Raw genomic sequence first — 9,984 nt, forward strand, 5'->3', positions numbered from 1 at the left:
CACAAACAACGTAATAGATAAACAAACAGAATGTCAACATTGATAGTCTTAGTCACATCAGAATCCAATTCCATAGATTTAAATAGGTTAGGAACAAAAGACCTCACTTTTAATTGTTAAATTCCTATAATCACACCAAGTGAAAAGTTGAAGCATCCAACCCTAATTTTTCATAATTATAAGTGTACGACAATAGCAGACTTAACATGAAATTATTATCAATATTTTCTTTCCTTGCGTTATACAAAATTATCAATGATTTAGCGACATCAAGAAAAGGAAAATTTTAGTCAAAGTTTTGCCTAGTCATATGAGCATGTAGGAATAAACTAGTATTGAGTAGCCCCAAGGGCATGGTGCAGTGATAAAACAAGAGGGCTCTATACGAAGCATTGGAAGTTCGAATCCCCGCAACAGCTAAAAGACAGTTGTTCAGTGAAGGCAAAGTTATGGTACACTTTTTCGCCCCTCCTGGGATCTTGTCCCCACGTCCTAAAGGGAGGTTTCAGGAAGAAAAAATACATCTCGAATGTTTGATCCAAATTTGTATAAACTGTGATCGCATTCGGATTTACATGGGTGGCAAACCACAGAAGAAGAATGACACTCCTCAGGGATTAGTTAGGCAAAACTTGGACACTTGAGTTATCAAAAAAAATAATAATAAATAAAAAAATAAAAAAGAGAAAAAAAACTAGTATTGAGTAGCACAGTTCGACATATATTGAGTTATCTTGCTGGACTCATTTTTGGTTTATCTCGGTCATACACTTTTAATAAAATAGATGTTGAATTGGGTGTTCAAATAGTATATTTTGTTATAAGGAGTGTTTAGTGGGGATTAAAATTAAAATTTTTAGTAGATTATTATAGAAACTTTTGACATGTGTGGTTGAAAAGTTATGATACCTATGAAATATATGGTTAATATTGATCGGTTGACTATGACTTAAATTTAAATTAAATTTTTATCCAAACCAAATAGGCTCATGGTAAAATAAAAATTTATAATATATGAACTGTGATTTTATATAGTTATTATAATTATTTATTATTGAGCATGCGAATTAAAATGTCTATGATTACTTGTAAAAATATAAGTTAGGTACTTGAGTTGAGAAGCAAAGCATGACACAACTTATATTTTAATCATAAATATTTTGTTCACAACTAATATATAGGTTGTCATTGGGTTGTGTGCCCATATAGTATATTTTGCTATGATATATTAAATTCATTTATTATTGAGCATGGAAATTAAATTATCTATAATCACTTGTGATAATATAAATTGAATAATTACATTGAGAAGTACAATGTGACAAAACTTATATATTAATCATAAATAGTTTGTTCACAACCAATGTATAAGGGTTGGCACCTTAGATTGAAAAATTATAGTATTGATCGATTCACTATTCAAGTTTGTGATTTATCCTTATCACAAAAATTGTTAAAGGTGATACTAGTACAATAAGTGTATTAAACGGACTACATGTCAAATTTAATTCTATAACATGATCGTATGGAGAATTAAATTCCACTTGACTGCTATGTATTTCATCTAAATCCCTTTATAGTATTATATATATCTTTTGTTGATTTTAATAATTCTTTAATTCATCAATGAATGAGATCAATATCTCAACAAGTTGGAAATTCGAAAATGAACGAAGTAGATAACATGAACTCTGTCAGGAACCGTCACTCCAATAAATGAGTAGAGTGGGTGCTTAAGTATTTTTTGTCCAACGGTTAAAATCTGATCTCAAGAATTAGGATGGCTAAACTTCGACATCCGTGATTAGTTCACATAACCATTAAAGAAAATGATACTTAGGTTAGTAAACGATCAATTATGCTCATACCTAATTATTGAAAACGATCAATTATACTCGAACCTAATTGTCGGATCTCCAACGGGAATAAAATACATATACAGCATACCAGAGGAAAGTATTACAGATTTATTGACTTTTGTAATCTTATATATTCCAAGAGTTCAATCTTTTGTCTTTCGTGAAAAATGCAAAGACTAATAATTAAGTCGAATAGTCTAAGGTCGTCTAGACATGATTTAATTATTGGAGCTTCAATAATGTACATTTTATCAGACCCCTACGATAGCTCTATAAAGTGTTGAAACTTAATTACAGTAATTATAATAGTTTTGAACTAAATTGTAATTTTAATAAAATTTTGTACTTAGTTGTAGTTACTATGAAGGTTATAAATTTAATTATAATTATAATTGAAATTCTAAGATTACACATGTAATTAAATGTAAACTAATTGAATTTGAACTATAATTAAAAATCATATTTATATTTTAATTAGAACTCTTATTTGAATGTAAAATTATTATTGTACAATGAATAAAAGTATTCATCTCTATAAATAGAGATTAGGTTACATAACTTCATGAATTCCAAGAACTCAATGTTTCAAATCTCTAAGTCTTCTATGATATTCTCCAAAGTCAAAGACTATACCGATGGGTGGACACCTTCTCTTTTTCTCTCTCCAAATTTGAACACTATGAAATCATATATTATGGTTGCTATAGGATTTTTATTCAATCCCATAAAATGTCCCAAATTTCATCAAATTTCTATATTTAGAAATAGAATAGCTCCAATTTTTGCACAATAATAATTTCATGTTCAAATAAGAATTCTAATTAAAATTCAAGTATGAGTTTTAATTAAAATCCAAATCTAATTAATTTACATTATATGTATAACCCTAAAATTTCAATTACAATTATAATTGGATTTACAACTTTCATAATAATTAAAACTAAGTACAAAACTTTATTGTAATACAATTAAGCCCAAAATTATTATAATTATCAGAATTAAGTTCTTATATCTTATAGATCTACCATAGGGACTTGATCGTACATAAATTATTCAAGCTACAATAATTAAATCATGTCTAATCGACCCTAGACCATCCAATCTAATTATTAGTCTTTGCATTTTCCACTAAAGACAAAAAACTGAACTTTTGGAATATATAACATGTCAACTAGTCTTACCCAATGTACATAGATAACTGAAAATCCAAAAGAAAAAGCAAAAGGCGGTGCAAAAAACAAAGAAAAAAGGACTGCGATGTAGAAATGCGAGAAGAAGCATTTTCATCCTTACCTTGCACTATAACGAAATCAATTAAGGTTTTGGCATCCTTCGCTTGAACTTCAAACCTCTACTTAACAGGAAGCAGAACACGGTGCTTATTGGGTTTTTTCATCAATAAGCATATTGTTTAGAATAATGAGTCTGTACTACAACTAAGCTGGAAACTGGAAAGCAGGCAAAATTCAAAAAACAATGTAGGTGATAAGCAGGGTTTTCATATGAGGCTCGAAATCTGCAGAAAATTTTGAATTTGCAGCAAGAAATAATTGAATTTGCAACTACGCATAAACAGCTCGCTATATTCAAATTTACCAAAGGAGGAAAGGCAAGAATTGAGATTTTAATAAGAATCTCACAAAAGCAAGGGGCCAACTATTAAGGTTTTTCTCACCATCTCTCTTTAACTCGTTAACTGATTGAGAGGTCTTTCCTTTTTTAATCAGCAAATACAAATATCTATAGATCAAAAATAAAGTATAACTACTCCAAGTATGCCCAAGCTTACATACCAAATATTACAAAGATCTAATGACCCAAAGCAAGAAATTTAAAATGAATCAAAAACATGAACTTTCGTTACTTGTAACAACTTCAACCAATCAAGCTAAAACATTAAGTGTCGAATCCCATTACTAACTTCTTGAAGATAGTTGCAACTGAGTATTGAGTTCCGGACACCTTACCAGTTGAGCAAAACTTCAACTAGTACTCGTAAAATCTTGTTGCTCTCTAGACTTATCGATTGGCATTTCACATAAATGAATAGGACCAATTCTTTGGATGCATCAACCTCAACAAGAATTCAAGCATAAGATAATCTTCCCTTAGTTGATGTAAGTTTATTCGTCGTAATTGGCTTCCCCATTTTAGATACAATTTTACCCAAAGCATTTGTGTTCAATAGTTCAAAGGTAGTCCCGATAAATAATGTAAACAGACATGAAACTAATCTCCTTATCATCAAACTCGAAACATTGATACATGATTTTTAATATTAAGAGCCTCCAAAAAAATGAAATAAGGACTATCATCCAACACACTCAATCTATTTGCCCCATCATCTAATTTAAAGATCAACCAACCACTATTATGAGAAAAATGGTGGTACTTCGCTTTCCAAAAATCGCACAATTGAAGAAGTGCAGTCTTAGCAAGAAATCTTCCAACAAAATATCCTACTGAGCAATACCTCCAAGCTATTTCGGCATCATCCACATCTTGCTCACCCAAAATAACTTCGTCTTGGAGATCATCAAAAGTTTGGAGTTAATAACATCATCCTGCTTCCTGTTATCTTTGAAAATATTAACTCAGGTAGCTTTAGGAAGATCCATCTCTTTTTCTTGAGCAAAAACGATTTTCTGAGGATTTACAACCGACTCTACGAATTTTGAGTCTTCCTCTTCATATTCTAAATCGCTCTCTTTAGATTCTATGTTTTCTTCTTTAAATTTTGTGTCTTCCTCACGAAGTGTTTGAAAAACAATTGGTGATTTTGAACTCTTATGGTTAACCTCTTCCCAAAAAACTTTTGCACAATTTTGACCAGTACCTTTAGAAGAAATAACTTCATTTTCCTTACCGTTTGCTAGATCAGTTGATGTTTTAGAAACCTTGGTCTAGTAATGAAATTCTGCTTCACTAGAAGATTAGCATACTGTTGGTAGTTTTTATTCCTACTCATCGAGTCATGGAGAAAAAATAAAACTCAAAATGTACTGCAAAAAAGTAGAACTATAGAAAGAGCAAGTTGCAACTAAATAACTTAGCTGAAAAAACTTGAACTCTTGCCAAGAATCCAAATTCTATCTATGTTGCATGTAATAAAACCTGAAAATGGCAAATAAACAGGTAGGATACAGGATGGAATTCAAAAACAGCTTGAAAAGGTTTTTGAAACTATAACAAGAAAAGTTAAAAAATAAAAATAAAAAATGATTTTTTTGCCAATTCAAGTAAGAAATGACTATAAAAAGCTGAAAATTGTGCTGGAACACTATGAGGACAGCTTAAAATTTTCAAATTTTTGAAGCAAATGGGAAGAAAATTTTGAAATATTTTTCCAAAAAACTTAAAATCTGTATCAAGAAAACTAGAATCTTCAAGAATAATGCAAGAAAACATGCTTGCCAGAATCAAATCTTCAAAGATGGGGGTAAAAAATTTGAATTTATGAATAATTACAAGGACTGATTGAAGAACACTTCACAGACATCAAAATTAATTCAAAAATTATCATACATAAAGGCAAAATTTGAATTAACTATGAATTTCTCAAACTCAAGAGACAACCAAATAATTGTTTCTCTCATTAAGTTAAGAACATCTCTCTCAAACTCCTTGACTAACTAAGAGCTTTTTCATGATTTTGATTAAGAGATCTTTTTTAATTTTACGGATGGTGGTGCACGACCTTTTTAGTTAATCAAACGATTTAGCTGGTTAATTTCATTAACTAATGAGCATGCCAATCATATGGTAACGTGGGCAATTTGTTATTCGTGATTTCGCGAGAAGTCCATTGAATCTTATCATTTAGAGGAAAAAGAAGTCGTAACAAAGTTTCGTAGATGAACATATGGAAGGATTATTGTCAAAGCCTACAAATCAAGCCCATGAACATGTTCTAACTTATAGGAGAGACGACGTTGGTGCAACTTACTATGTTGTCTCACATTGGAGCCCCATTTCCACCCAAGTGTTTTAAGAAAAAAAATATGTATAACATGTAGCACAAAAGATGTTAACAAGCTTTTATGCTGAAATTGATACGATTTATAAAATTTGTGCACTCTTTAGTGTCCCTTTTCATGTGGCCTTGATGTTCTTGAGATTTTGCACATCATGCTAAGTTATTGCAAATTGGTCCCTTTTGTATGCACAAGCTACAATTTGTGCACAAGTTGTACATGTTGTTGCGTTCATGTGATATGATGTGCTTGTATTACTGTGTTCAAGTCCACAATGCACATGTCTTGGTGCCACAATGTGCATGCTTTTGTACTTCCTATACTTGAGATACTACCATCGTGTACCAGATGTGCTTAAGTTGCTATCTTAGCATGTATGTGTCCTTGTTATGACCTACACACGTTGCTGCCTTAGTATGCCTATATCCCTGACGTGAAAAATGCAGAGTATTGCCTTTGTTTGCCTCCATCCAACCATGACCTGCACACGTTGCTACCATAGTGTCCACACGGAAGGTATGCTCATCAGATAAATCACTCTACCAACTAAGAACGATCATACACCATCACCCATTGAATTAAGAAAAAGTTACCGATCAAAATCAAGAAATAACTCTTAGTCAATCAAAGAGTTAAAGAGAGATGCTCTCAACTTAATGTGAGAAACACTCACTTGGTCAACCCTTGAGTTTTTAAGGAATTTATAGTTGTTAATTCAAACTTTAACTTTCCTTTTGGTAACTTGTGAATTAATTTTGATATTTATGAAATGTTATTCAATTAACCCTCATGATTATTGAAATTCATATTCATAAATTCAAATTTTTCATCCCCATGTTTAAAAATTTGAACCTCACTAGCAGGTATTCTTACAGCATTCTTGAAAATTTAAGTTTCCTCAATGTATATTTTTACTCCTTCGGATAAAGATTTCAAATTTTTCTTCTCCCTTGTTCGACCATAGAGTGTTCTAGCACAGTTTTCTACTTTTTGCAATAGATTCTTACCCAAATTAGTAAAAAATTTAAAAATTTTAACTTTCCTGGCCATCATTCAAAAACTTTCTCAAATTGTTTTGAATTCTAACCTTCTTCTTGCTTGTTTATTTACTGTTTTCAAGCCTCATTACATTGATATTCTTCGTGGGAAACAAAAGGACCAAATAGCTGCCGAAGCTCCTTGAGTGGATCTATTTAATGACAACAAAAAAACATGATAAAGATCTTAAACTCCTAACTTTTGAATGATCTATCAAATGAAATGATATTAGGGGGCAAGATGTTGATGATGCTAAAACAAGAAAGGGATATTGTTTGGTTGAATACATTGTAGGAAAATTTTCAAATAAAACTGTCATTTTACAAATGTGTGATTCATGAAAAGTAAAATGCCACTATTTTGTTCATACTAATGGTTGATTGATTTTTAATTATGAAGATGGGTTCCTAGATTAAACCCCTGTTTGTTTCCAACTTTTCTGCCCAATTATAATGCATTTTCCAACCCTTGCTGGACTTTTAGCCACCATTGTTGACTTCTTCTCTCACATTGGGTCCCACATGCAGGCAAAAAAGGGCAAAAATGATTTCTTTTCTTCCAACAATTGGAAACAAACTGGGGCTAAGTGTGTTTGACGAGGGTCCTTTCTTTGTTTTTTGGGATGCCCTTATGCTTTTGAGCATGCCTCATTGTTTTGAGTTCGATGATAAGGGGATAAACTCTATGCCAGTTTAAATTACCTTAACTAGCCTTCTACTTGAATGCTAGAATGAAATTACATGGGTGATGATTGCATCCAAAGTTGGAAAGCCTATTTTGATTGATGAACTCACTTTACCAAAAGAAAGATTATCATTTGCTAAAGTACTTGCTGAATTTGATGCATCAAAAGAGTTGGTTAAATCAATTACTCAATTAGAAGAAAACTACCGTTTGAAATTTTGTCATCTATGCATGGTGACAATTCAACCAACCAGTGACAGTGGTACAATTCACAATAATCTTTTCTTAAATTATGAATTTAGCTAATAAACAATCCAAAGGTCAATACTTATATTTGCAATACCACTGTAAGTCTAATATATAAGTGAATTGAAGGAGATGTGTCAAAATATGTACAAAATAACAATTCGCAAACGGGGTGTCACACTACTTGGTAGTGGTCAAAAGCATTGTCCCATGAAAGTCACAAAAAATGCGACTGTAGCGACAAAATTTTTTGACATTAATGCCTTAAATTCCGTAGCTAACGGCCATTACCTAGAAATCGACCTGTCAAAGTAGTTGATAATGAAATCCTCACCGCGAATTTAGCAACGAATTTGTTAGGCCATTTATAACCCCTGTTTGGCCCCATTTTTTTAAATTAAAATGGGTGGAATAGTGTGTGTGTGTGTGTGTGTGTGTGTGTGTGTGTGTATATATATATATATATATTTTTATTTTTTTTTGAAGAATAAGTGGTTGAAAAAGAAGAAAACATTCTGGGTTTACGTATAATATTATTTTATGAAAGATTGTATGATTGAAAATAGGAGAAGAAAATGAAATTTAATTTAATGTGGGCCAAACATTAGTGACGAAAAAAGCTATTAGTAATTACCAACGACTATTTCCATAACGAATTAGTAATGACATTAGCAATAAAAAATTTCGTCATAGATTACTTATGAATAAAGACTGTCGTTGATTAGCGATGAATTTCTATTGCTATTTTGGTTACTAATTTGAATTTAAAAAAAAATTGGAGTACTATTTTATTTTTTTGGAACTCAATATATTTATATGAAAAAAAAAAATGCTCTTCTGTGGAACCATCCCCATCCCTGACAGACAAAATCCCCATCAAGAAAGAGAAGTAAAAATACAAAAGAACCAAAATTTCAACAAGAGAGAAAATGCAGGCTTACAGTGCGCAGCAAAGTCCTCATGTCCCTCTCTCATGTATTCTGGATAGCCAGTGACCAATCAGCAATTCAACAAGTTTCCAAAACACTTGCAAAAACCAAGAAATATAAATATTCACAGTTCAATTCAATATTTTTTTTTTCAATTTTTTTTTTTTTTTTTTTTTTTTTTTTTTTTTTTGGGGATGGATGTCGAATTCTAACCAGTAACCTTTACAGAGATTGTGGTAAGTTTAACGAACATTCCTCTTGGAACGCCGCTGACTACCAAAAATCTACTTTTTTCAAAAATAAAAAAATTAAGTAAACAGCAGAAAAATAAAAACAACGGTACTATACCATTTGACGGGTTCTGTAAGGCAGAGCCGGTCCTGAGGCGAGGCGGATGAGGCCTGCGCCTCAGGCCAAAACTGGAAGGGGGCCTCACTTCGCCCTCTTTTTTTTTTTTTTTTATAGCAATTAAATGAAAAAATTGGAAGGAGAAATCATTTTTCTCTCCCCACAGTCACTAACCTACTGTGGCGGAGCCATAATTTAGAGGTTGGGAGGGAGGATAGTGAATGTTAAGTAGCAGCCGAGAGTCCCAGAATTGCAGTTGCAGTTTGCAGAGATGGAAGAGGAAGAGGCGGGAAGACGACTGAAATCAGAATGAAATTTTTGGCCCTTTTGTTTGGTGATGGGCCTCTTTTTGTTTAATGATATTTGGCCCAAATCAACTTGTTTACACTTTAATGCTTCAATTATCTTTGATTGCTGGAGATTTCTGTTTAAGAACTCATATTTGGCTTTTATTGAACAAAAACTCATTCCTGAAAATTCCACAGCAATTTTAATTTGCTAAACTTCTCCTCTTTCTTGATTCAACTGCAATGATTTCTTGTTTCGCCCCCTTTCGTTTATAATATTGGATTTTCCTGTTTCTTGATTTTTTGTCGTTTATGAAATCAAAATCGTGTTTTTTTTTTTTTTTTTTTTTATCTTGATGCATGCGTTTGTGTGTATTTATATTTCTTATTGCTTTAATCAAGCAGATAATTACACATACTATTATATATTTCCTGTAAAGATTAATGTGCACACAAGAAAGAGCTTTCTGAAAGTTCTTTTCTTTATATTTCTGTGAAATATTGGTAAAGTTGATGCTTTAGGTGGCCCTTTTTTTTATTTTTTTATTCTTACCCGTTTTTCTTTATAGAACTGGATATTCACAAATCACATTTGCCTCTATCTCTTGTTCTTTAAATG

General features: G+C 31.7%; 1 long non-coding RNA gene across 1 annotated transcript; it reads right to left on the bottom strand.

Moving 5' to 3' along the window:
• Nucleotides 1-2,840: 2,840 nt before the first annotated feature.
• On the bottom strand, nt 2,841-9,099 carry LOC111412433. Its single transcript, XR_002706072.1, has 3 exons — nt 9,079-9,099; nt 8,743-8,827; nt 2,841-4,973 (listed from the first exon to the last, which is right to left on the bottom strand). It is a non-coding gene; the product is annotated as an uncharacterized LOC111412433 (long non-coding RNA).
• Nucleotides 9,100-9,984: the final 885 nt, after the last annotated feature.

Source organism: Olea europaea, chromosome 16 (genome assembly GCF_002742605.1).
Source record: "Olea europaea var. sylvestris chromosome 16, O_europaea_v1, whole genome shotgun sequence".
Taxonomy (NCBI): domain Eukaryota; kingdom Viridiplantae; phylum Streptophyta; class Magnoliopsida; order Lamiales; family Oleaceae; genus Olea; species Olea europaea.